The sequence below is a fragment of the Ranitomeya variabilis genome, chromosome 5 (assembly GCF_051348905.1).
Source record: "Ranitomeya variabilis isolate aRanVar5 chromosome 5, aRanVar5.hap1, whole genome shotgun sequence".
NCBI classification, from domain to species: domain Eukaryota; kingdom Metazoa; phylum Chordata; class Amphibia; order Anura; family Dendrobatidae; genus Ranitomeya; species Ranitomeya variabilis.
The window spans coordinates 587,997,583-588,025,363 of record NC_135236.1 but is presented as its reverse complement, the minus strand read 5'-3'; the positions used below and the strand labels follow the sequence as shown (position 1 = coordinate 588,025,363).

General features: G+C 44.7%; 1 long non-coding RNA gene across 1 annotated transcript in view; it reads right to left on the bottom strand.

Annotated features, from left to right (window-relative positions):
• Positions 1 to 7,230, bottom strand: part of LOC143776543 (uncharacterized) — a 28,525-nt gene extending 21,295 nt beyond the window's left edge. Inside the window, exons 1-2 of the long non-coding RNA XR_013215862.1 lie at positions 7,059 to 7,230; positions 165 to 232 (exon numbers count right to left, since the gene is read on the bottom strand). This is a non-coding gene — a long non-coding RNA (uncharacterized LOC143776543). The remainder of the gene's footprint in view (positions 1 to 164; positions 233 to 7,058) is intronic.
• Positions 7,231 to 27,781: the final 20,551 nt, after the last annotated feature.

The following is a 27,781-nucleotide window of genomic DNA, read 5'->3' as shown; positions in this document are numbered from 1 at the left end:
TGTTCATCATATGTTGAAAGAAAGGGAGGTAAGGTTTTAATATTAGAGTTTATGACCATCCTGATCGGTACACCTTGTCGCTGGTGGGATGGCTGTTACGCCTTTTTTAATCAAAAACAGTGCTTACCCTATGCTATTTATATGCACATTTGCTTTTTACTTACTTTCATCAGGGTATATGTTCATTTTCTGTCTGTCTTTGGTTTTTTAATAATATAGAGAGCCGAACATCCTGAAACACAAAGTATTTGCTAGGGTAAAGCTTCTGTCAAACAACAAAGCGCCTGGATGTGACAATATTACAATGGGGATAGCAAAGTCATCTGAATCAGCAGTCTATATCATTACATGCCTGTGTCAACAGTTTTGGGCAACTGGTAAATTGCAAAAGGACTGGACAAGACCGTGTTTATTACTATTCTGAACAAGGGAGATGTTACCATCTGTGGAAACTATTGGACTACTGCGCTTATACCTCATGCCAGCAAAATACTACTCATGAAAGATCCTACAAAGCCGGTTACAGCCTTACTTTGGCAAATAACTGCCAAACGAAAAAGTAGGATTCAGAAAAGGTAGAGGAACAAGAGATGTGAATGTTAACATTAGAAGGATAATGGAAAGGCCAAAGAATACAAGATCTATTTTTGCTTTATTAACTATAGCAAAGCCTTCAAATATTTTGATCACCAGAAACTTCGTAATACCACGAAGGATATGGGTGCTCCAAACCTGATCAGCCTCATTAGGAACCTTTACATCGACTAAGAAGCAACATTCCGAACGGAACATGGCACCACAGCATGGTTCAAAGTAGATCGAGGCATCAGACAAGGTTGCCTCTTGTCTTCATTTCTCTTCAATTTACATGCAGAAGGAAAGTTAGACATTGATAGCAACAGGCGTAGATGGAATTAAGGATTTAATACAGATTGTCAAGATGAAAAGCTCGATCATTCGACTGTTACTCAACACAAAGAAGGCAAAGATATTGACTACAGTCAGTTATGACACAGTAAGACACATTTTGAGATGGATGGCGATGAACTGGAAGTTGTAAAGGGCTTCAACCTACTAAGATCAATGATCACTCAAGATGCAATGATGACATCAGAAGTCAATAGGAGAACAGCTATGGGCAAATCAACAATGAAAGTTGTACAAGGGCTTTAAATTGAAAAACAAATTACCGGCGATGAGCACACAGTTTGTATATAGTTTGGTCTTTTCTGTAGTAAACCACAGTGCAATAGTCCATAATTTAACCCCTTCATGACCGTGGGATTTTTCGTTTTTCCGTGTTCGTTTTTCACTCCCCTCCTTCCCAGAGCCATAACTTTTTTATTTTTCCGTCAATTTGGCCATGTAAGGGCTTATTTTTTGCGGGACGAGTTGTACTTTTGAACGATATCATTGGTTTTACCATGTCGTGTACTAGAAAACGGGAAAAAAATTCCAAGTGCGGTGAAATTGCAAAAAAAGTGCAATCCCACACTGGTTTTTTGCTTGGCTTTTTTGCTAAGTTCACTAAATGCTAAAACTGACCTGCCATTATGATTTTCCAGGTCATTACGAGTTCATAGACACCTAACATGGCTAGGTTATGTTTTACCTAAGTGGTGAAAAAAAATTCCAAACTTTGCTAAAAAAAAAAAAAAATTGCTCCATTTTCCGATACTCGTAGCGTCTCCATTTTTCATGATCTGGGGTTAGTTGAGGGCTTATTTTAGCGTGCCGAGCTGGCGTTTTTAATGATAGCGTTTTGGTGCAGATACGTTCTTTCGATCGCCCGTTATTGCATTTTAACGCAATGTCGCGGTGACCAAAAAAACGTAATTCTGGCGTTTCGATTTTTTTCTCGTTACGCAGTTTAGCGATCAGGTTAATGCTTTTTTTTATTGATAGATCGGGCGATTCTGAACGTGGCGATACCAAATATGTGTAGATTTGATTTTTTTTTTATTGATTTATTTTGATTGGGGCGAAAGGGGGGTGATTTAAACTTTTATATTTTTTTTATTTTTTTCACATTTTTTTAACTTTTTTTTTAAACTTTTGCCATGCTTCAATAGCTTCCATGGGAGGCTAGAAGCAGGCACAGCACGATCGCCGCTGCTACATAACAGCGATCATCAGATCGCTGCTATGCAGCAGAAATGCAGGTGTGCTGTGAGCGCCGACCACAGGGTGGCGCTCACAGCTACCAGCGATCAGTAACCATAGAGGTCTCAAGGACCTCTATGGTTACTGTCCTGACACATCGCCGACCCCCGATCATGTGACGAGGGTCGGCGATGACGTCATTTCCGGCCGCCCGGCCGGATGCGGTAGTTAGATGCCGCTGTCTGCATTTGACAGCGGCATTTAACTAGTTAATAGCGGCGGGTGAATCGCGATTTCACCCGCCGCTATTGCGGGCACATGTCAGCTGTTCAAAACAGCTGACATGTCCCGGCTTTGATGCGGGCTCACTGCGGAGCCCTGCATCAAAGCAGGGGAGCTGACCTCGGACTGGATAGTACGTCCGATGTCGATAAGGGGTTAAATAAGTATTGTGAAATTTATTAGTGAATACAAAAAGTCTCTAGCAGTAAAAAGAGGCTAAAATCGGCAATCAAATCTACACTACATGGCAGGAGAACAGGGTGACAAAATCCACTCAGATAGAATCAAGAACATCATAATGCTAATAACAACTGAGATGCTGTATACAAAACACATCATATGCTATCAAAAAGCACTGCAGCACTGTTATAGGAAAGTTCCTATGTACAAACATACACTAATTAGCAAGGTGCATACTTTGCAATTAAAACAACCTACCCAGTGAGATTTGCAGAGTGTGCAACGCCGTCTCCCACCCACCCCAATGCACGTTTCGGATTAACCTTCCACAGGGCACGCCCCCTAAGGAAGGTTAATCCAAAACGTGCGTTGGGGAGGGCGTTCAGTTTCATTTTCCAGTGTGTCCCACACTTCCATATATTAAGGCTCTATAATTAGATTCTCTATATCATCATGATTATATATTGGCTTAGGAGCCTTCTTTGTGTTCCGTGTTTCTATCTTTTCTGTAGTAGCATATGGATGAGAAAAATGGACAATAAAGATACAAAGCAAAAGAAGAATCTACACCTTCGAATTGTAGTGCTGGAGACGAATGTTAACAATGCCATGAATGTAAAAAAGAACAAATAAATCAATTTTGAAACAAATCAAGCCAGACATGTTACTCGAAGCAAGGATTGCCAAGCTACTACTTGCCCACTTTGGAAACATCATATGAAAAAGACTGCAATCCCTGGAGAGGGATATCATAGTCTGAAGAATAGAAGGAGCAAAGCGTAGAGGAAACCAGTAACCCAATAATTTGATATTATCAAGATAACAACAAAGAACCTTGTGAACCTATCTAGGCTTGCATAAGATCGATCTTCCTACAGAGCGTTCATTTATCAAGTCACCATGGCTCGAGATCGAGCTTAAGGACATTAACCCCTTACTGACCTCGGACGGGATAGTACGTTCGAGGTCAGCTCCCCTGCTTTGATGCAGGGCTCCGCGGTGAGCCCGCATCAAAGCCGGGACATGTCAGCTGTTTTGAACAGCTGACATGTGCCCGCAATAACGGCGGGTGAAATCGCGATTCACCCGCTGCTATTAACTAGTTAAATGCCGCTGTCAAACGCAGACAGCCGCATTTAACTACCTCATCCGGGCGGCCGGATATGATGTCATCGCCGACCCCCGTCACATGATTGGAGGTCGGCGATGCTTCAGAATAGTAACCATAGAGGTCCTTGAGACCTCTATGGTTACTGATCTCCGGCAGCTGTGAGCGCCACCCTGTGGACGGCGCTCACAGCACACCTGATTTTCTGCTACATAGCAGCGATCTGATGATCGCTGTTATGTAGCAGAGCCAATCGCGCTGTGCCTGCTTCTAGCCTCCCATGGAGGCTATTGAAGCATGGTAAAAGTAAAAAAAAAAAGTTAAAAAAAATGTGAAAAAAATAAAAAAAATATAAAAGTTTAAATCACCCCCCTTTCGCCCCAATCAAAATAAATCAATAAAAAAAAAATCAAACCTACACATATTTGGTATCGCCACGTTCAGAATTGCCCAATCTATTAATAAAAAAAAAGCATTTACCTGATCGCTAAACGGCGTAACGAGAAAAAAATTTGAAACGCCAGAATTATTTTTTTTTTGGTCGCCGCTACATTGCATTAAAATGCAATAACGGGCGATCAAAAGAACATATCTGCACCAAAATGCTATCATTAAAAACGCCAGCTTGGCACGCAAAAAATAAGCCCTCACCTGACCCCAGGTCACGAAAAATGGAGACGCTACAAGTATCGGAAAATAATATTTTTTTTTGCAAAGTTTGGAATTTTTTTTCACCACTTAGGTGAAAAATAACCTAGTCATGTTAGGTGTCTATGAACTCGTAGTGACCTGGAGAATCATAATGGCAGGTCAGTTTTAGCATTTAGTGAACCTAGCAAAAAAGCCAAACAAAAAACAAGTGTGGGACTGCACTTTTTTTGCAATTTCACTGCACTTGGAATTTTTTTCCCGTTTTCTAGTACACGACATGGTAAAACCAATGATGTCGTTCAAAAGTACAACTCATCCCACAAAAAATAAGCCCCCACATGGCCAAATTGACGGAAAAATAAAAAAGTTATGGCTCTGGGAAGGAGGGGAGTGAAAAACGAACACGGGAAAACGGAAAATCCCAAGGTCATGAAGGGGTTAAATAAATAAAAAATATATATGATAAAACTGGAAAGTTCAAATACTTTGTCATATTCAAATCAACTTACGTATGTTCCATTGTATTAAGGGCACTTCACAATAATGAAACAACTAATCCCATACAGATATATGTAGGAAGATAAAGAGATCCCAAAATAATAAAAGCAATTTTTATTGTAACATTATTAAAATATATGTAAAAAAGTACATAAAAAAGAAACCAATGCCGTGGGTGACATCATAAGACACCAGGAAGACTATATATATGAGGGAATGAATTGCTAACAAAATCAACAGAAGAAGAATAATTTAGCTCACATGGCACGTGATGCCTTGCGTCTGTGTAGTGCCTCTAGATATTATAAGGATAATGAATAAATGACTGAATGTAATAGAAATCAAAGTGTAGCTAATAAATAATGATAAGGTAGCAATACAATAAACTCTTCAACGAGTAAAGGTGAATTAATAGGATATAACATCCATGGGTAAGGTAACATCACTTCACCCCTGAGCAAGGTAACCCATTATTCGTCCCTCATGCCATCTTCTTCTGTTGATTTTGTTAGCAATTCATTTCTTCATATATACAGTCCTCCTGGTGTCTTGTGATGTCCCCCACGGCATTGGTTGCTTTTTTATGTCCTTTTTAACATATATTTTAATAATATTACATTAAAAATTGCTTTTATTATTTTGGGATCTCTTTAATTTCCTATATATATCTGTATGGGGTTAGTTGTTTCTTTACTTTGTCATATATGTTATTTTTCAATTCCTATTGTTAAGATTGTGTAAACAATGGCTATATTACTTTTTTTTGCTGCATTGCTAGGTCGGGATTTTCCAAAATCGTTGCAAAAATGTGACGGTACCAGCGTGACTGCTGGAAAAAAAAAAGTGCGACCACGATGTGTGACTGCACCCCTAAAAGTGCTTTCATACATGGATTTTTTAATGCATTTTTTCCTTGAAAAATACAAGCTACGGCCAGGAAATTGCACATATATTTGTTGAGTTGTTCATAGTTTTTTTCAGTGCCAAATCAATTTTACTACTATGGATAAAATTGCTTGGAAAAAAAATCATTACTAAAATTGACATGCTGTGTTCTTTAAAAAAAATACAGCATAGGTAAAAAAAAATGAAAAAATAGTGCATTGCGTGAATGATATTTTAGATATTTAATTCATATTGCTGTTTCTATAAAACGTTGCTTTTTTCAGCATTAAAAAACATATAAAATCATTATACTTATGAACAAGCCCTTAAGTTTGCTGACTAACATTGCATGAAAACACAACTGTTTAACCCCTTCACGACCAGAGGTATTTCCGTTTTTGCATTTTCTACCCAGAGTCATAACTTTTTTTATTTTTTTGTTCAATATAGACATGTGAGGGCTTGTTTTTTTGCAGGACAAGTTGTACTTTTGAACCACATCATTGGTTTTAACATATCGTGTACTGGAAAATGGGAAAAAAATTCTAAGTGTGGTGAAATTGCAAAAAAATGCAATTCCACAGTTGTTGTTTTTTTTACCATGTTTGACCTGCTATTATGATTTCCCAGGTCATTATGAGTTCACCGACACCAAACATGCATAGGTTGCTTTTTATTTAAGTGATTTCGTGATCTAAAGCTGGGTGAGGGCTTATTTTTTGTGCGCCTAACTGACTTTTTGGTAATATTATTTTGGTTGTCGATACGATCTTTTTATCGCCCTTTATCTATCTTATCTTTGTCTATGGATCCATGAAAAGAAAAATTTTATAAGTACTCATATGATATCTGAAGTGCTCTCCGTTCTCTATGCCCTGCTAGAGAAACTTTTTTCTCATATGAGAACTGCTGATGAAACTGTTGAAACTCTAAAAAAAGTGAATAAAGTAAAGCAGTTCTCATATATGATATAAAAAAAAAAACGCATGTCTGAATGGGCCCTTAACATGTTGTATTTCCCAAACAGCTGCTTATCCCATGCATAGCCATCTAACGATGAAGCTTTCACATTAGATCAACAGAAATGCAAGCATTAGTACACTTATTCATATAATGCTGGATGTCTCGGTCTAAATAAAACAATAAATATCACATAAACCTTGAATAAAACTAGAATTTAGTTATATATTGCTGGAGAAGGTATATATAACTTGTGATATATATTAATACAAGGTAATGCTTGATAATCCAGTGAAATCTTCAATATTTTTTCCATTGTGATGTATCCAAGTGAAGAAAGATAGAAAAACTATATAAATTCTATATATTAAAAAAAATACTATATCCTTACAGATTGTCCATCATGAGCAATGGAGTATTTCCATTCTTGTCAGTATTTCCATTAGAATACTCCAAACGATCATAGGTCCAAGAATATATTATTTTTAGCCAAATGTAAATGAAAATTTAAATCCAAATGTCAGTTAAATAATTGTAAAAATCCCATTTTCAAATCAATCCTTCCCAGGTTGAAGAGAAGTGAGAAAGACCTGGTACAAGGTATTATATATGCCTAATGAAGTCTACAAAAATACAGAAATACAAATATATTTTACAATATAATATTATCATTGTCAACACTAAGCTTCTGTTTACGACCAAGAAAAGAAAATATTCGGCACAGTGTCATTTGTTTCAAGAGATTTTCAAAAGTTTCAACAACTAACATGATTTGTTTCTTTGCAAAATATGCCATCGCCAATTATAAAAGCAAAAAGTGTTTGTGCCCACTTCTGCTTTGTGTTCTGACAAACAAACCTGCAGTTTCATAGACAAGGTCAGAAGCACCTGGGAAGGCGTTTGTCTGTTAATCATTCAGGGAATCAGTCAAAGAGAATTTAGATACTTAAAATACACCATTGGTTGGTAATTAGATTACAATATTTCATAATGTAACATTTCCACGCAATAGTTGAAATTTATTCTTCATGAGTACACTATAATACCAGGTGTTATGATCCAGTGACCTTGGAGCCGCATGAGACTTTCTCTGGAGAGGTGGAACCTGTACTGACCACAAACCCTAAACTGACACCGCAACTAGAAGTAGCCGTGGGGTGTACCTAACACATCCTAGACACCTCGACACAGCCGGAGGACTAATTACCCCTATAGATGGAAATGGGAATTCTATCTTGCCTCAGAGCAGAACCCCAAAGGATAGGCAGCCCCCCACAAATATTGACTGTGAGTATTAGAGGAAAGACACACGCAGGCAGAAAACAGGATTTAGCAAAAGAGGCCACTCTAGCTAAATAGAAAAGGATAGGACAGAATACTAAGCGGTCAGTATTAAAACCCTAAAAATATCCACAGCAGATAATACAAAAATTCCACCATCTAACTAAAGACATGGAATGCATATCTGCATCTCCTGAGAATCCAACTTGACTGAAAAAATCCAAACACAGTCTAAGCTGGACAAGATAAAACAATGAATAGCACTGAATTGTAAAGCACACAGCATGTGTGCTACAGAAACAAAAACCAGACACTTATCTTTGCTGATTTGGCAGCAGGGCAGGAGGAACCAGACAGAGATGCAAAACCTCCAAGAACAATGGACAACTGGCAATGACTAATGAATCCTGCACACCTAAATACCCCAGTCAGAGCTGCAATTAGCAGGGACACCTGCCCAGGATTGCAACCCAGGGACAACTGCATTACCACCAACAACCACCGGAGGGAACCCAAGAGCAGAATTCACAACAACCAGGCTCACTGATTCCATTAGTAAAAATACCTCCAGTACCTAATGAAAAAGGTACACACACACAGGAGCTTCTCACAAAATTAGATTATCATCAAAAAGTTAATTTATTTCAGTTCTTCAATACAAAGAGTGAAACTCATATATTCTATAGAGTTATTACAAACAGAGTGATCTATTTCAAGTGTTTACTGCTGTTAATGTTGATGATTATGGCTTACAGCCAATGAAAACCCAAAAGTCATTTCTCAGTAAATTCAAAAAATTTACAAAAAACACCTACAAGGGCTTCCTGGGCATTTAAAAGGGTCCCTTAGTCTGACTTGACAGATGTCCAGAAGGCAATCATTGACACACTCCACAAGGAACGTAAATTTTGCATTTCATTTTGAAATCAAGGTCCCAGAGTCTGGAGGAAGAGTGGAGAGACACACAATCCAAGCTGCTTGAGGTCTAGTGTGGTTTCCACAGTCAGTGGTGGTTTGGGGAGCCATGTCATCTGCTGGTGTAGGTCCACTGAGTTTTATCAAGACCAGGAAATTTTAAAGCGCTTCATGCTTCCCTCTGACGACAAGCTTTTTTGGAGATGGAAAATTCATTCGCCTGCAGGACTTGGCACCTGTTCACACTGCCAAAAGTACCAATACATGGTTTACAAACAACAGTATCACTTTTGGGTCTTCATTGGCTGTAAGCAATAATCATCAACATTAACAGCAGTAAACACTTGAAATAGATCACTCTGTTTGTAATGACTCTATATAATATATGAGTTTCACTTTTTGTAGTGAAGAACTGAAATAAATTAACTTTTTGATGATATTCTAATTTTTTAGGAGTAGCTCCTATCTATACAACCCCTGGCAAAAATTATGTAATAACCGGCCTTGGAGGATGTTCATTTAGTTGTTTAATTTTGTAGAACAAAAGCAGATCACAGACATGGCACAAAACTAAAGTCATTTCAAATGGCAATTTTCTGGCTTTAAGAAACATTAAAAGAAATCAAGAACTGAAAGAATTCTGAGGGGAAAAAACTATGGAATCATGAAAAACAAACAACCAAAAAATACCCTCCAACACATCACTAGTATTTTGTTGCACCACCTCTGGCTTTTATAACAGCTTGCTCTCTGAGGCATGGACGTAATGACTGTCAAACAGTACTCTTCATCAATCTGGCTTGTCATGGACCATTTTCTTCAACTTGGACCAAAGATTTTCATTGGATTGAGATTCTGACTATTTGCAGGCCATGACATTGACCTTATGTGTATTTTTTCAAGGAATATTTACACAGTTTTTCCTCTATGGCAAGATGCATTATCATCAGTGATGAGCGAACATGCTTGCCACTACTCATTGCTCACCCGAGTATCACTATGCTCGGTGTACTCGGCTAGCAGCGAGCATTTCTGGGATTATTCGGCAGTAACTGGTGTCTCCACCCAGCCTTTTTGGCGGACCTGAGAGACCCAATCATGCTGCAGGGATTGTCTGCCAGGCCATGAAACGCCGCAGCCATCTTTGTTGTGGTCGTGCAGTGATTGGCTTGGCCGCACAGCATCATCCCGAGTATAAGAGACCTGGCGCCGCCCTGCTCACCGCATTCTGCTCCGGACTCAGCGAGAGTAGGGAGTGCTGCTGCCGAGATAGAGTCAGAATCATGCTTTTAATAGTTAGTGTAGGTCTGCAACTGTTAATTCCACAACTCCTCAGAAACCAACAGTCCTTTTTAGGGCTAATTTGTGGGTCCCGATATTGCAGTGCTAGGCAGGCAGGGCATGGCTGTTGTGAATTCCATTTCTCGGACTCCCTCCTGTGGTCATGAATGGTACTTTGGTTAGTTCTGCTCTTGGACTCCCTCTGGTGGCTTTGAGCGGAACTGCTGGTCTCTGAGGTTTGCTTTCTCAGCTGCCCTCATTTATTCTTAGGCTGGCTTCCCTATTTAACTCTACTCAGATCGTTACTTCATGCCAGCTGTCAATGTTTCAGTATTGGTTTAGATCTCTCTTGGACTTCTCTGAGGACCTGTCTACTCCAGCAGAAGCTAAGTCCCTGCTAGTTCATTTGTTGTTACTGCTGCCTGAATATATTTCTTAGTACTGCTAAATTCTAGTCCAGCTTGCTATCATGATATTTCCTTGCTAGCTGGAAGCTCTGGGGTGCAGTGTTGCACCTCCACACCGTGAGTCGGTGTGGGGGTCTTTTTGCATACTCTGCGTGGTTTTTGTAGTTTTTGTGCTGACCGCATAGTTTCCTTTTCTTTCCTCTATTTAGTGAAGTCTGGTCTCCTTTGCTAAAACCTGTTTCATTCCTGTGTTTGTGACTTTCCTCTTAACTCACAGTCAATATATGTGGGGGGCTGCCTTTACCTTTGGGGAATTTCTCTGAGGCAAGGTTAGGCTTCTATTTCTATCTTTAGGGGTAGTTAGCTCTTAGGCTGTGAAGAGGCATCTAGGGAGAGTTAGGTACGCTCCACGGCTATTTCTAGTGTGTGTGATAGGAGTAGGGTTTGCGGTCAGCAGAGTTCCCACTTTCCCAGAGCTTGTTGCGATTATTAGTTTACTCATCAGGTCATTTCGGGTGCTCCTAACCACCAGGTCCATAACACATGGCATATCCACATCAGTGTAAGGCCTGCAGGCACTGTATGTGTGTACATAGCTCCCACTGCATCCCTACCAAAGCTACATAACTGTCTGCTGCTGCTTATTTACGATATACATAGTTGCAGTTTCCCTTTTTTATTTTTCGAAAAATTCACCCCTCCAAAAAAAATATACAGTCTGTTCTGTCAGACTGATGCCTGTTTAAAAATCATAGTTTATCAGGCATAGGTAGCATGGTTGCAGGGCCAGTGTCAGCACCCTGCGCACCCGGGCAAGTGCCGGGGCCCTAGCGAGACGAAGGGGCCCATTTTGACAAGTGTGACCAACTTTTTACTATTGATGCTGCCTATGCCCAAAAATCGTGCTATTCTCAACTTCCCACAGTCTTCCCAATCTTCTCGATGCTCACGGCAACTCCCATTCCCAGTGATGCCTTGCGAAATGACCCCAGATGACGTAGGATCACGTGAGACCACTACGTCATTGTCGCAAAGTATCACTGGGAACGGGAGCTGGCGGGAGCATCTCTAAGGCCTGAACTGAATCCGGGGGCCGCCTCAAGGTGAGTATATAACTATTTTTTATTTTAATTATTTTTTTAACAGGGATATGGTGGCCACACTGCTATATACTACGCGGCTGAGTTATATACTACGTGGCTGCTATATACTACTTGGGCGGTGCTATATACTACGTGGCTGTGCTATATACTACGTGGCCTGTGCTATATACTACGTGGGCTGTGTTATTTACTATGTGGCTGTGTTACATACTACGTGGCTGTGCTATATACTATGTGGGCAGTGCTATATACTACTTGGGCTGTGCTATATATTACATGGGCTGTGTTATATGCTATGTGGGCAGAATGATGGACATGGGGACAGAATGCTGGACACGGGGTGTTAGGGCTAGCGGAACGCACCAAATTATAAGAGAGTTGGTATAAGGTGTGTTCGCAGCCCGGGGTCCACCGTGCAGAGATGGAACCTGCTGCCGAGTAATGACAGACTATATGGCGCTACAATGTGGATACACACACGGGTTAACTTCACCCTGTGTGAAGGAAGCAAACCCTGTTGCATCAAAGGGCCGCGGTACCACACCAAGAGCGCAAGCAAGGAGTCTCAAGACTCTATCCCAAGACACAGGATTAGAGTACGTTCAGACCACTTGCGCTCGACACCGCAACTGGGGTGTCAAAGTAACAGGAAATATAACTTAAAGCACAAGAGTGCATGCTGTGCCGCTTTGGCGGACGCCACTAACCACCCAGACTTGGGATAGGAAAGCGCTCTATAAGCGCACGGCGCCGCACTGGCGGTTACAGCAATAGATGCTGTATCGTGTGTCTTTATGTTGACAGCTTAGTCGGGCGCTAGACAGCAAGCATCCACCTTTTGCAAACAGTCATGCACAAGGGAGGGGATTTTAAAGAACGACTTGCACTCATCAACACACACACGATTCCAAATGTACACTAGCGCATGGCCGTGCGGCCATGCGAACCTTTTATAGCTGCAGCAAGAACAGGACCTTCCCAGAAGGACCAATGGGAGTCAGCCACAGAAGAAGAACACCTTCAGGACCTTCCTTAAGGACCAATGGGATTTGTTGCAGTATCTAAGCCTGTGACCCTTGAAGAGCAGGACTTAGTCCCAAACACGTCTGCTCACCACTGCCCAGTACTGGCTACAATGGCAGAAGCTTGAAAGGCAGCAGTAACCAGTCGTCCAGTATCAGCCAGAGCTAGGTAGCTTGGAACGACGTCTCCATTGAGCAGACTCCACTGCGGATGGAGAAGAATAGGAGACCGCAGCGGAGATGGTTTGAGATTCCCCCTATGCAAAGGAGGGATCTCGACACCTAAGATGGCCCCCCTCCTTGGACCTCGCTACGCTCGAAGCCAGCAATGAGCTGTGGAGCTCGAATGTGTTTAGCAGGCTCCCAGGACCTGTCCTCTGGGCCATAACCCTTCCACTCCACCAAATGGAATTTTTTGCCACGTACCACCTTACACCCCAAAATAGCATTCACCTCGTAATCGTCCGTAGACGAACCCGATGTCCCAGCAGATGACTCGGAAAACCGAGACATGTATAGGGGCTTCAGGAGGGACACATGAAAGGTGTCGGTGATACCCAGGAGTGAAGGAAGGGCCAGACAGGAGACCACAGGGTTAACCTGTTCGAGGACCTTGAAGGGACCCAAGTAGCGAGGTGCAAACTTAGTGGACTCAACTCGCAGCCTGATGTTACGGGCGGAGAAACACACCAAGTCGCCAGGAGCAAAGGTCGTAGAGGGGCGCCGATGAGCATCGGCGGAGGTCCTCATTCTCTCCTTGGAGGCCCGAGTGGCATCCTGAGTGTGGTCCCAAATGTCCTGTGCTTCCACAGCCCAGTCTGCCACCCTGGAGTCAGTGGAAGACACGGGCATGGGCACAGGGACAAGCGGATGCTGGCCGTAATTTAGGAGGAATGGAGTCTGACCGGTGGAGTCGGCTACAGCATTGTTAAGCACAAACTCTGCCCACGGTAGCAAGGATGCCCAGTCATCCTGCCTGGCAGAAACAAAATGTCATAAATATGTGACCAAGGTCTGGTTGGCCCTCTCAACCAACCCATTCATCTCGGGATGATATGCCGAGGAGACATTCAACTCAATACTGAGTAGAAGACAAAGCTCTCTCCAGAATCTAGACGCAAACTGGGAACCCCGATCACTGACAAAATTGTTGTCTGGCATACCGTGTAGGCAAAAGATATGCTTGATGAACAACTCTGCCAGAGCCCGTACAGAAGGTAGCCGTGGAAGAGGCACCAAGTGCACCATTTTGGAAAAATGGTCGGTGATCACCCAGATAATGGTGCAGCTATGAGACTTGGGTAAGCCCACCACAAAGTCCATCCCGACCATCTCCCAGGGCCTGTCCGCCACCGGCAGGGGGTAAAGCAACCCAGCTGGCCATTGCCGAGGAGACTTGTTCTTGGTGCAAGAGACACACGCCTGAACATAGTCTGCGACGTCACGAGGCATATGTGGCCACCAATATTTCCTCGCCAGTAGCTCAGATGTCCTTTTGGACCCAAAATGTCCACCCACCATGGACAAGTGAGCCCAAGAGAGAACCTCCGGACGCAGATTGGATGGTACAAAAGTCTTGCACGGAGGCACAGGCTCGAGCGAAACCGGGGCCAAAGTTCTCAGGCTCTCGGTGGGCACAATAAGCTGAGGCTCCTCTTCCTCCTCCGCAGATGATACAACGGAGCAAGAGAGAGCATCGGCATGAATGTTCTTCTCCCCAGAAAGAAAATGGAGGGTGAAATGGAACCAGTAGAAGAACAAGGACCATCTTGCATGGCGAGAATTTAACCGCTGGGCTGTCTGCAGGTACACCAAATTCTTGTGATCTGTGAAGACTTGGAAGGGAAAACGAGCTTCCTCCAAGAGCTGTCTCCACTCCGAGAAGGCCAACTTCATGGCTAGCAACTCCCTGTCCCCGATGGAATAATTCCTCTCTGCTGGTGAGAAGGTCTTAGAAAAGAAGAAGCAAGGATGCTTCCGACCTTGAGCATCCTTTTGGAAAAGGACTTCTCCAGCACCAACAGATGAGGCATTCACCTCCATTATAAATGGCTTATCTACATCGGGGCAATGTAGGATGGGAGCGCTAGTGAAGTGTGACTTAATGGAGAGAAAGGCCTTGGAGATCTCCTCAGACCACAATTTGGGATTTGCTCCCTTCTTGGTGAGGGCAACCAAGGGAGCTACCAAAGTTGAGAAGTGTGGAATGAACTGGCGATAGTAATTAATGAACCCCATAAAGCCCTGCACCGCTTTAAGAGAATGGGGTTCCTGCCAGTCCATCACAGCCTGTAGTTTGGCAGGATCCATAGCCAATCCCTGGGCGGAGATGATATAGCCCAGGAAAGGTAAAGACTCCTGCTCAAACACACATTTCTCCAACTTTGCATAGAGGGAATTTGCCCGTAAGAGGTAGAAGACTCTGCAAATATCTCTCTGGTGGGAGTCAATATCTAGAGAGTAGATGAGAATATCATCCAGATAGACTACCACCGAGGTGGAGAGCATATCCCGGAAGATGTCGTTCACAAAGTCTTGGAAAACGTCTGGGGCATTACAGAGCCCGAAGGGCATCACCAGATATTCATAGTGCCCATCCCTGGTGTTAAAAGCCATCTTCCATTCGTCCCCCTCACGGATGCGAATCAGGTTGTAAGCACCCCGCAGATCTAATTTTGTAAATACCCTTGCTCCCCGAAGCCTATCAAGGAGCTCAGATATCAGGGGCAAAGGATACTTATTCTTAACGGTGATGGCGTTAAGACCCCTGTAATCTATGCATGGACGTAGTTCTCCGTTGTTCTTCTTCTGCACAAAGAAGAACCCAGCCCCTGCAGGTGACACTGACTTCCTAATGAATCCTCTTGCCAGATTTTCCTGGATGTACTGACACATTGCCTCCATCTCTGGGAGAGATAACGGATAGACTTGACTCCGGGGAGGCTCAGCACCAGGCAAGAGGTCAATAGGACAGTCATAGGGGCGGTGAGGTGGAAGGGTCTCCGCAGCTCTTTTGGAGAACACGTCCGCATAGGGCCAATATTGCTTGGAGAGAGAGTATAGATCTGCGGGTATCTCAGAAGTAGCAACCTGAACACATTCCCTCTGACATCTACCCCTCACAAGATTCACCCCATCCCAAAAGTCTGCCTGTGGACCACTCAATATGAGGAGAATGGTACCGTAGCCAAGCCATCCCTAACAGGACCTCGTCAATTCCCTCAGGAATTACGAGCAGAGATACAATCTCCTGATGAGATGGCGACATGGACGGAGTGAAAGGGATGGTCTGGTGTGTTATCTGTGAGGGCAGTGTCGACCCATTTACCACTCGTATGGTCACTGGTTGAGCTAACATTACTAGGGGAATTGCGTGACGTTGGGCGAAGGCAGATGACAAAACTGCCCTCCTCCCCAGAATCCACGCAGAGCTCTACCGAGTGGGAAAATGGGCCTATAGTAATTGTCCCCTTAAAGGACAATTTGGAGGCAAACGTCGCTGTCGCTGTGTCTAGTGTACGACCTACTACCACTAGAGGCTGATGTTTCCTCAACCGCTGGGGACATCTGGTGGCAAGATGTCCTGACTGCTGGCAAACATGATAAACCTGGAGTGCATGAGCGGTCCGGGACTTAGATCCCGCTCGTGACACTTCCATGGCTTCATGTGACTCAGAGGCCTGGACTGGAGATTCCAAAGGTTGGGCGAAGGTGCGAGCCAGCTGAATCCTCTGCCTGCACTGGGCTCGCTCTAACCTCCGCTTGTGAAAATGGAGGTCAATACGAGTGGACACTGCTAATAACTCCTCCAGCGTGGCGGGAATCTCCCTAGTGGCCAGAGCATCCTTCACATGGTCAGCCAGCCCCCTCCAAATTATTGGAATAAGGGCTTTATCCGACCACTCCAGCTCAGATGCTAGGGTGCGAAAGTGGAAGGCAAAATGGCTGACCAAGGACTAGCCCTGAGTCAATGCCAACAGTTGGAGTGCCGTATCATGGGTGACACGAGGTCCTAAAAAGACCTGTTTCAGAGTGCTCAGGAACAACGAAGCACTCTGCACCACATGATCGCCATGCTCCCACAGCGGCGTAGCCCACTCCAACGCCCTGTCCGACAGGAGAGACACAATAAATCCCACCTTAGCCCACTCTGTGGGGAAACGTGTGGCCAGAAGCTCGAGATGTATAGAGCACTGACTCAAGAAACCCCTACAAGAATTACTATCACCAGAAAATGTTTCTGGTAGCGGGAGGCGAGATAGAGTTGGAACAGGGGTGGCAGTGGACAAAGTTGCTGCAGCCACTCTAGCAGCCTGAACAGCAACTGCGGTTACATCCACAGCTGAGTGTAAGGATTCTGGATTCCTTGTTTATCTTCGGTGCCATTTTCCAAGATGGCGTCTGCTGCCTCAAATCTGCTCATGTGATCTGACTTCCCTGTCTTTATAAGCCTGGCTTGCTTCATTCTCCTTGCTTGTGTATTCTGCCTGAATCCCTGGTTGTGCTGCAAGAGACTTCCCCTCTCCAGATACTCCGGCTCCGCCTATTCAGCTAAACCTTCTCAGCTCCCAGAGGTTCTCCTGCATTTCTCTGCATTCTTCTCCTACCTGCTGGACATGTAAGCTCATCCTGCTACAGCTAAGCTTGTTTGATTTTCACTGCTGGTTTATGTGACTGTTTTGGACTTGAAGCTCTGCACTGCTTCTGGACTCGTTGCTAAAACTGCCAGCCCTGGTTTGAACTGTGTCTTATCGTCTGCATTTCCCCAGAAGATGCTTCGCCCATAAAACTTTGCCTGCAGCAAAGCTGCAAATAACTATTCCTAAGAAGGACCCAGTTTGTCATCCATTTGAACTGTTGTGCACATGCTGCACCCACGTTTGTGCGTTTGAATATTGACTGTGCCTGCAGCCGAGCTGCAAGGAACTTATTCTGATTTCACCTTATTTGCTGTGTTTGAACTTGTTCACGCTTTGCACCAGTGTTTGTTTGAAAAATACAGACTTATCACTATATTTGGTTCTGTTGCTTATTTGTCTCAAGCCAAGAGATTCCTGAGTGTTCCACTACAATTGTTACACGGAGGTTGTGTGCTCGAGAGCCGCCAACCTACCCTCCAGCTGCTGGATGTACAGCAAGGATTGCTGTTTGCCGTCATTACTAGCCAGACCCTGGCGCTAGTGTACTGTTAGGGCTAGTGGAACACACCAAATTATAAGAGAGATGGTATAAGGTGCATTCGCAGCCTGGGGTCCACCGTGCAGAGATGGAACCTGCTGCTGAGTAATGATTGACTATATGGCGGTACAATGTGGATACACACACGGGATAACTTCACCCTGTGTGAAGGAAGCAAACCCTGTTGCGTCACAGGGCCGCGGTACCGCACCAAGAGCGCAAGCAAGGAGTCTCAAGACTCTATCCCAAGACACAGGATTAGAGTACGTTCAGACCACTTGCGCTCGACACCGCAACTGGGGTGTCAAAGTAACAGGAAATTTAACTTAAAGCACAAGAGTGTGTGTTGTGCCGCTTTGGTGGACGCCACTAACCACCCAGACTTGGGATAGGAAAACACTCTATAAACGCACGGTGCCACACTGGCGGTTACAGCAATAGATGCTGTATCGTGTGTCTTTATGTTGACAGCTTAGTCGGGCACTAGACAGCAAGCATTCACCTTTTGCAAACAGTCATGCACAAGTGAGGGGATTTTAAAGAAAGACTTGCACTCATCAACACACATGATTCCAAATGTACACAAGCGCATGGCCGTGCGGCCATGCGAACCTTTTATAGCTGCAGCAAGAACAGGACCTTCCCAGAAGGACCAATAAAAGTCAGCCACAGAAGAAGAACACCTTCAGGACCTTCCTTGAGGACCAATGGGATTTGCTGCAGTATCTAAGCCTGTGAACCTTGATCTCCAATGAGAGATCTTGCCCTGGGCATGCTCAGAAAGGGAAGAGCAGGACTTAGTCCCAAACACGTCTGCTTGCCGCTGCCCAGTACTGGCTACAATGGCAGAAGCTGGAAAGGCAGCAGTAACCAGTCATCCAGTATCAGCCTGAGCTAAACACTGGGACCGACATCTCAGCTGAGCAGACTCCACTGTGGCTGGAGAAGAATGGGAGACTGCAGCGGAGATGGTTTGAGATTCCCCCATGTGCAGAGGTGGGATCTCGACACCTAACATGGGGGCTGAATGCTGGACACAGGGCATGATTGGAGACACAGGGGGCAGGATGAAAGACATGGGGGCGGGATTGGGGGCAGGAATGGAGATACGGGCATGATTGGAGACACAGGGCTGAATGGAGATACGGGGCATGATTGGGGACAGGATTGGAGACAGATTGGGCAGGGTTGGAGACAGATCGGGCAGGATGGGGAGATCATATGGGGCAGAATGGATACTCATGAGAGCAGCATGGCATAACATATGGCTGAAGCCAGGAATGAGACATATGGGGCCCAGGATGGGGAATATTATTACCATAGGGGCTAATTAAGGGATATTACTCCAGTGGTGTATTTATTTTATTTTTTGAGTATACAGTTTTAAATGGGGGGGCAGTCCTGTTACTGTGTAGAGTGATACTATGTCCCCTTTTTTTTCTTCATGTGGTGTAATGTAGAAGTTGGGAAAAATTAAGTAATGTGTTCTGCAAGCGGAGCTCGAGATAACTGTGTTATTTCCTGCAGACATGAGCCCTGGCTGGAAGAAGTGATGGCTGTCTGTGCTGGATGAAAGATGAAAACCAAAGATGAAGGACTTCACCTAGAGATGTCACTGGTGAGTCAGTATGTTACCTATATACTGACACTATACACTGTATACTATATACAGAGGTCCTCTGTATAATGTCACCAGTGATCACTGTATTACCTATACATTATATACAGAGCTCCTGTGTATAATGTCACCGGTAATCACTGTATTACCTGTTCACAGACACTGCATACTAAGTACAGACCTCCTGTGGATAATGGCACTTATGATGATATTAGCAATGTGTTTTTTATTACTGATCAGTATTGTAGTATTCAGTCACTATGTGGTGGTAATATGTGGTCTGGACATGGTGTTGCGGTATTTGTCCCTTGTATGTGCTATTTGATCACTTTGTGGAGGTAATAGGTGGCCTGGCCATGGTGTTGCAGTATTTGTCCCTTGTATGTGCTATTTGGTCACTTTGTGGAGGTAATATGTGGCCTGGTCATGGTGTTGCGGTATTTGTCCCTTGAATGTGCTATTTGGTCACTTTGTGGTGGTAATATGTTGTGGTCTGGTCATGGTGTTGTGGTATTTGTTCCTTGTATGTGATATTATTCGATCACTGTGGTGGTAGCCTACTGGTTTATTTTTTTTGTTTTCTTGTTTTTATAGCTCTTAAGCCGCATTAATGCACTTATCACTTATTGGGGTCAGTCATCAGCACTACAAATCGACAGTGAATTCAAAACAATGGGACAATGAATACTGATGTGTTGCGATGCTGCAACCAATTTTGCACTTTTACAAATGTTCTACTTTAATACTTTCTAATGTTTACTTTAAAAAGTTTTCCATAAAAAAATTGTCATATTCAATGTATGCAGTTTTTTTCTTTGCAGCAAGTTCAGCTAACAATAAAATGCCTACTGGTAACTGAGGAAGAGGGAGTAAGTCACAAAAAATGGCACATAGGGGGTTGACTTATATTTAAAGCCCCTCTACTGCATGGTATTGTAGAATTTACAATAGCTATCACTCATGTCAGAAGCCCCCAAAAAATTAATACAGTCTGTTATGTCAGGCTGAGTCCTGGTGTAGCTGTTTTTGAAAAAACGTATTTCCACAGGCATACGTAGCATAGTTCGGTGTGCTAGTCTTGGTCAATTTTTTTTGGTTTACATTCACCAAAATGCAAAAAACACATTAATACAGTCTGTTAAGTCAGACTGAGTCCTGGTGTATCTGTTTTTGAAAAATCAAATTTCCGCAGTAGCATATTTCTGTGTGGTAGCCTTGTGCCACTCTTTTTTTTTTGTTTTAAATTCATCAAAAAACAAAAAAAGGCCTCATATATCTGCGTGCTCCAAGTTTGGGCATTTTAGGCCTGTTTTCCACCGTATCCTGGTGGCGGCTCTGAGGCAAGGTGAGCTCACACACATACTTTGCTTGGCCCATGTGCTTAACCTCGTGGTTCAAAGTTTTCTGAAAAGCTACCCGGAGCTTCCGGATCTGCTAGTGAAAGTATGCCGTCCGTCTGCCCATTTTAGAAAGTCAGCTACAGCTTCAGCCGCCCTTGCCGTGCTTCAGCAGCGTTTGCAGCTTCCAGCTCACCGACTGGTGTTTGATGTCCCCACGCGCTGAATCTCTACTGCACATGTTGGAAAGGATTTGTGAGCAGAAGAGGGCAGTTGTTGACTACCAACATTAACAAGGCCGTCGATTTTCAGTTCAGATCCACACATAAGAGCTCAGGAGTGGACATGGATGTCAGGCATATGTACCATCCTCCAAAACTTTGAGGACTGCACCAAGATGGTGAGCGACGATGATGCCATAATTAGCGTCACCATCCCACTTCTCAGCATTCTGAAAACCTCTCTGCTCACAATTAAAGAGGATGCATTGCAGGCAGACCACGACGACATGGAGCAAGGAACCATACAGGGGGATTACACTCAGCCCAGCCTCATGTCTTCTTATCGTGGATTGGTAGGCAAAGAGGAAAATGAGGAGGAGGAAGAACAGGAGCTACTTTCATGTGCTATAGACGGTACTACAAGCACAGCTGTCATACCGTCTATTCAGCATGGATGGCTTGAGGACAGGAAGGAGGAGGATGAGGAGGAGGACAGCATGGTCAGCCGTCCTGTTGGTGAGGACACGGAAGTCTTGCCTGTTAGCAGTCTGGCACGCATGGCTGACTTTATATTGCGCTGCGTTTCACATGACCCTCGCATTATAAAAATTTTGGGTGACACTCATTACTGGTGAGAGGTGTACTAAAATGTTGCAGTACCAGAAGGCCCTTGTAGTGGAACTACTTAGAAAATTCCCATGTGAGAACACTGGCAGCAGACGTCAGAGTTTGTTGTACAACCAAGGAGTCCAAGAGAGAGAGACAGCTCAGGCAGGGGAATAATGGCAAAGTTCTGGGACAGTTTTCTCAGTCCCTCCCATCATGCGCCACAAAGGCAAAGGGTGCTGTCACAAGAAGTGCAATGTTTGGGAAGATGGTGAGGGAGTACCTTGCAGATCGTACAAACGTCCTCCGTGATTCCTCTGTGCCTTTTAATTATTGGGTATTCAAGCTGGACATGTGGCATGAACTGACTCTCTACGCTTTGGAGATCGTGGCCTGCCCTGATGCTAGCGTTCTGTCAGAGCGGGTTTTCAGTGCCTCTGGTGGAATTATAACAGATAAGCGCATCCGCCTGTCAACTGAAAATGCTGACAGGCTGACTCTTATAAAAATGAACAAGGGCTGGAATGGGAAAGACTTCTGTACACCACCAAGTGAAAACAGCGAAACATAACCTCAAATACATTCTCTTTTTTGGGCAGGTGTATTCTCATGCACCTCTTAAAGGGAACCTGTCACCCCGTTTTTTCGGTATGAGATAAAAATACCGTTAAATAGGGCCTGAGCTGTGCATTACAATAGTGTAGTTTGTGGACCCCGATTCCCCACCTATGCTGCCGAAATACGTTACCGAAGTAGTCGTTTTCGCCTGTCAATCAGGCTGGTCAGGTCAAAAGGGTGTGGTGTCCTCCCCCAGATCTTGCGTAGTGTTCCGTTGGTGGCGTAGTGGTGTGCGCATGCCCAAGGTCCCGAATCCTCTGCCAGGGGTGTGAAAACAACAGCGATGTCCGTTATTCCATTGGTGGTCGGTGGGCGCGGCCATCTTGCTTTGGCCGCAGAATCGGCGCTCTGCTGGCCGCGGCTTCAGGAAAATGGCCGCGGGCATCCGCGCGTGCGCAGATGGCTATCGCGGCGGCCATTTTCGTGAAGCCGAGATGCGAATTCTGCTTCACGAAAATGGCCGCCGCGATAGCCATCTGCGCACGCGCGGATGCCCGCGGCCATTTTCCTGAAGCCGCGGCCAGCAGAGCGCCGATTCTGCGGCCAAAGCAAGATGGCCGCGCCCACCGACCACCAATGGAATAACGGACATCGCTGTTGTTTTCACACCCCTGGCAGAGGATTCGGGACCTTGGGCATGCGCACACCACTACGCCACCAACGGAACACTACGCAAGATCTGGGGGAGGACACCACACCCTTTTGACCTGACCAGCCTGATTGACAGGCGAAAACGACTACTTCGGTAACGTATTTCGGCAGCATAGGTGGGGAATCGGGGTCCACAAACTACACTATTGTAATGCACAGCTCAGGCCCTATTTAACGGTATTTTTATCTCATACCGAAAAAACGGGGTGACAGGTTCCCTTTAACAACCACACATGGGTATACATTTCCAGATTTGGTCTGTTTGTTCTTATCCTCCTCCTTATCCTCATCCTCATCATCCAGAACCACTAGATGACCAGGGTGAACGTGTTCTGTACGGTTATAAGCCGGTGAATTTTGGGCAAGGGGGCTGTGATGGCACTATTTTATTTATTAAAAAAAGGACCTCCTCCATTGGGGAATTGTTTGTCAGCTCCCTACTTCTTAACTGTCTCCTGCAATGTGTCCTTTAGCTGCCACCAGATGACCAGGGTGAACATGCTCTGTACATTGAATTTTGGGCAAGGGGGCTGTGATGGCACTATTTTATTTAGTAAAAAAAAGGACTCCACATTGGGGAATTGTTTGTCAGCTCATACCCTCCATTACAAGACTCAGAGACCCACACCCCTACATTGGGCCTATTTCTTAACTCTGTTTCTTGCAATGTCTCTTCCTTATGTCTGACAACATGACCTGGTGAATGTGTTCAGTACTTTTATAGGCCACAAAATTTTGAGCAAGGGGGGCTGTGATGGCAAAAGTATATTTTTAAAAAAGTTACCCCCTCCCATTGGTGAAACCACGTCCTTGTTGGCAAAGACTTCATAACATTTGTGTACCTTAAAGAGCTCTCTTGAAAAGCTCCTTTTTGTGTTGCCTGGTTGCTCACATTGGACACAATACACTTCATATAAATTTGATAAAGCAATGCTGTTAGTTTGGCTCAGTAGTTCATTACAAATATTTCTTTGTCTACTATATTAGATTTTCTCCTTGAGAGCCATGACTTTGGCTGCCTCAAATGTACAAATGGCAAATATACAAATGGTGATTTGGAATCCAGATTAAAATACTGTATACCGAATGCATTCAGACAATCACATAGTTGCATGTCTTGTAAAACATTTACAGAAGTGACAGACAATGCTCATAGTGACACAATCCTGAGAAATGTTTGTTTATTCACTTCCCAAACAGTTCTAAACCTCTATATGTTTGCTCTTTGTCATTGTAAAACATTAAAGGTACCTTCACACGAAGCGACGCTGCAGCGATAGCGACAACGATGCCGATCGCTGCAGCGTCGCTGTTTGGTCGCTGGAGAGCTGTCACACAGACCGCTCTCCAGCGACCAACGATGCCGAGGTCCCCGGGTAACCAGGGTAAACATCGGGTTGCTAAGCGCAGGGCCGCGCTTAGTAACCCGATGTTTACCCTGGTTACCAGCGTAAAAGTAAAAATAACAAACAGTACATGCTCACCTGCGCGTCCCCCGGCGTCCGCTTCCTGTACTGTGTGAGCGCCGGCCCTAAGAGCAGAGCGGTGACGTCACCGCTGTGCTTTTACTTTCACTTTAGGGCCGGCCGGAGCTTAGTCAGTGTGGGAAGCGGACGGCAGGGAACGCGCAGGTGAGTATGTACTGTTTGTTTTTTTTACTTTTACGATGGTAACCAGGGTAAACATCGGGTTACTAAGTGCGGCCCTGCGCTTAGTAACCCGATATTTACCCTGGTTACCAACGTAAAACATCGCTGGTATCGTTGCTTTTGGTGTCAAACCTGACGATACACGGCGATCTGACGACCAAAGAAAGTTCTGAACTTTAATCAATGACCAGCGATATCACAGCAGGATCCAGATCGCTGCTGCGTGTCAAACACAACGATATCGCTATCCAGGACGCTGCAACGTCACGGATCGTTGTCGTTCTCGTTGTAAAGTCGTTTCGTGTGAAGGTACCTTAAGGTTTACTGAAACTCTGCCTGTGGTGGTTTGATCTAAATCCTTGTGGGGTTCTCTGTCTTGGTCTTGCTTCTCTGACATTCCAGATGGATGATGTTTAAAAGCCTCTTGTGGATGATGTAAGTATACTGTATGTAGTTAATCTTTATATATATGCGTAATCACTATATGTATTTAATCCTTATATGTACTTATTAACCTTTGTATGTTAACATATACAAAAGTGTACACACTCACACTATTCAATCATACTATTCCTTAAATTTTGAAGATTGCAATAAAATTTCGTTGTATTCCAAGTATTAGCCTTATTTAAAGCCGTATCTGAACCTTAGTGTTAAAAACATGGTAAATAAAATTGCCAAATTATCTTGTAAATAATTCTGCAAAGAGGGAACCATCATACCATTACAAAATACAAGTGGATTTTCACAGGCCCATCCAGTATGTGGGTTAAAAGGCATAATGGGGTCCATATGACTATGCAGCAGGGCTGGCCTAGCTGCCAATGTGTAAAACAAAGGAGTGTGGGAATACAAAATGAATATTGTGAAGTGGATTTTCATGGGCCCATCCAGTATGTGGGTTACAAAGCATAATGGGGTGCATATGACTGACTATGCAGAAGGGCTGGCCTTGCTGCCAATGTGTAAAACAAAGGAGTACGGGAGTACAAAATGCATATTGTGAAGAGGATTTTCATGGGCCCATCCAGTATGTGGGTTCCAAGGTGTAATGGGGTGCATATGAATATGCAGCAGGGCTGGACTTGCTGCCAATGAGTATGGGCGTAAAAAAATGCATATTGTGAAGTGGATTTGCATGGGCCCATCCAGTATGTATTACACACGGTCCGGTCTCTGTACCTTTGCGGGGTCCACGTCGGGTCTCCTGCTCTGTGCTGGCTCCATGCTGTCAGGATGCAGCTTCTCCTGCTTCCTGGCGTGCTGCCAGCAGGTTCTCAGGCAGAGTGCTTAGGGCACGTGCGCTCGTTCCCGGTCTCTTAAAGAGAGAGCGTGCATTTTTTAAAATATGCTTCTGGCAAATGGCGTGTTATTCATTGCTATTTCTAGCTCCTCCACCATAGGGAGGGCGCCGGAGCAACAAGTATCCACTGTTGCTTACTTCCGGTTCCTGTCTGCATGTGCTCCTGTTTCTGAAGTGCTTTTGCTAGTACTCCGCTTATACTGTTTCCACAGATCATCAGCTACCTGTTACCCGGCTATCCTGGACGACTGTTCAATCTACGTAATCCCGTCTCGTCCAATCTGCCATCCTCATCTCCGGACAACGCCAGTACCATTGGAACCAGCTTCTACCCATACACCAGGTATCACCTGGTTAGCTCCATGTCTCCCGCTAACCCTGCTTGTCTGATTGTCCCGCTGGGACAGCTGCCACGAGTTCGGGGCCTAATTGGAGGTAGCACTCGTGTCCCCCAGGCATACCATTCTGTCCCTGTTCGAGGGGACTTACCACGGGTGTCTGGGGCTCACGTAGTCACGCCCCCTTCGGAGCCCCCAGGACCATGTTCCTGAGGTTCCACATTAAACCTAAATAAAAACGAATGTGAACTTCAACTTCTGTGCCTCCATTTCCATTCGTTACAGATTACTCCGGCCATGGAACCCGCTGGATCCCAGACTCTGCCGGCCGTGGAGCTATGTCAAGAAGTTACCCATCTGAAGGGCCAGCAGGACAAGATCATGTCTTTTCTGCACAACGTGTCTGCTCGCATGGATACCTGGGTCGCTTCGACTGCACCTTTCTTTGCTACTGGTATACAGGTATCTAGCTGTACAGCAAGTAAAGGTCCTCGCCTGGCAGCTCCCACCCCCCTCCGTGGCGATCCCGTTCAGTGTCGGGGTTCATTAACAAGTGTATGTTGCACTTTGAACTCCTGGGGCATATGTTTGCTTCGGATCGGGCCAAGGTGGGCTTCATCATGTCCCGCCTAGATGGGAGAGGCTCTTGCCTGGTTGAATCCACTGTGGGAGAGAATGGATCCTGTGGTTACTAACCTTCAGTCCTTTCTAGAGGCATTTCGTAGGACCTTCGATGAACCCGGTCATGCTACGTCGACAGATTCGGCTCTTCTTCGACTACGACAGGAGGATCTTACAGTGGCTCAGTTTGCAGTGCAGTTTCGTACCCTATCGTCTGAACTATCCTGGAACAACGAAGCCTTGGTACCCACCTTCTGGCAGGGTCTTTCAGGAAGAATAAAGGATGAGCTGGCGGGACGGGACATACCTACAATTCTGGATTACCTGATTTCCCTAGCAATTCGGATTGATCTACGGTTTCAAGAACGATCCAAGGAGACCAAACGTGAAAAGGGCTCCTATCATCAAGGTTCTAATTCTCCTAAATCCACAACTTCCTCGCCTTCGTCTCCCTCACCTATGGCTATGGAGGTGGATCGAGTAAGCTTGGGCAACCGTCGCCAGGAGGCATGCCGCCTGGAGGGGAGCTGTTTCTACTGTGGCAGTTCAAAGCATTATATCCACACTTGTCCAAAGAAGTCAGGAAACTCCAGTACCTAGGGTCTGTAGGAGAGACTACCCTAGGTAAGGATCATCTCTATCCTTCACTGCAAATAACTGTCTCCATGGCCTTCGGCAAGGTAAAGTTTTCGGAACTCTGTCACCAGGATTCCGGAGCTGCAGGAAATCTCATTCAGCAGGTGTTGGTGGATTGATATCAGATTCCAGTCCAGCGTCTTCCGGAGCCATTGCAGGTGACATCCGTGGATGGTAAACCCCTATCCGAGTCCGTTCAGTTCCAGACTAAGTCTTTGGTACTCTGGGTAGGTTCAAGGCATTCAGAAAGAATCCACTTTTATGTGTTGCCAGATTCCTCTCACCCCTTGCTTTTAGGTCTACCTTGGTTTCGGATACATGAACCAGTC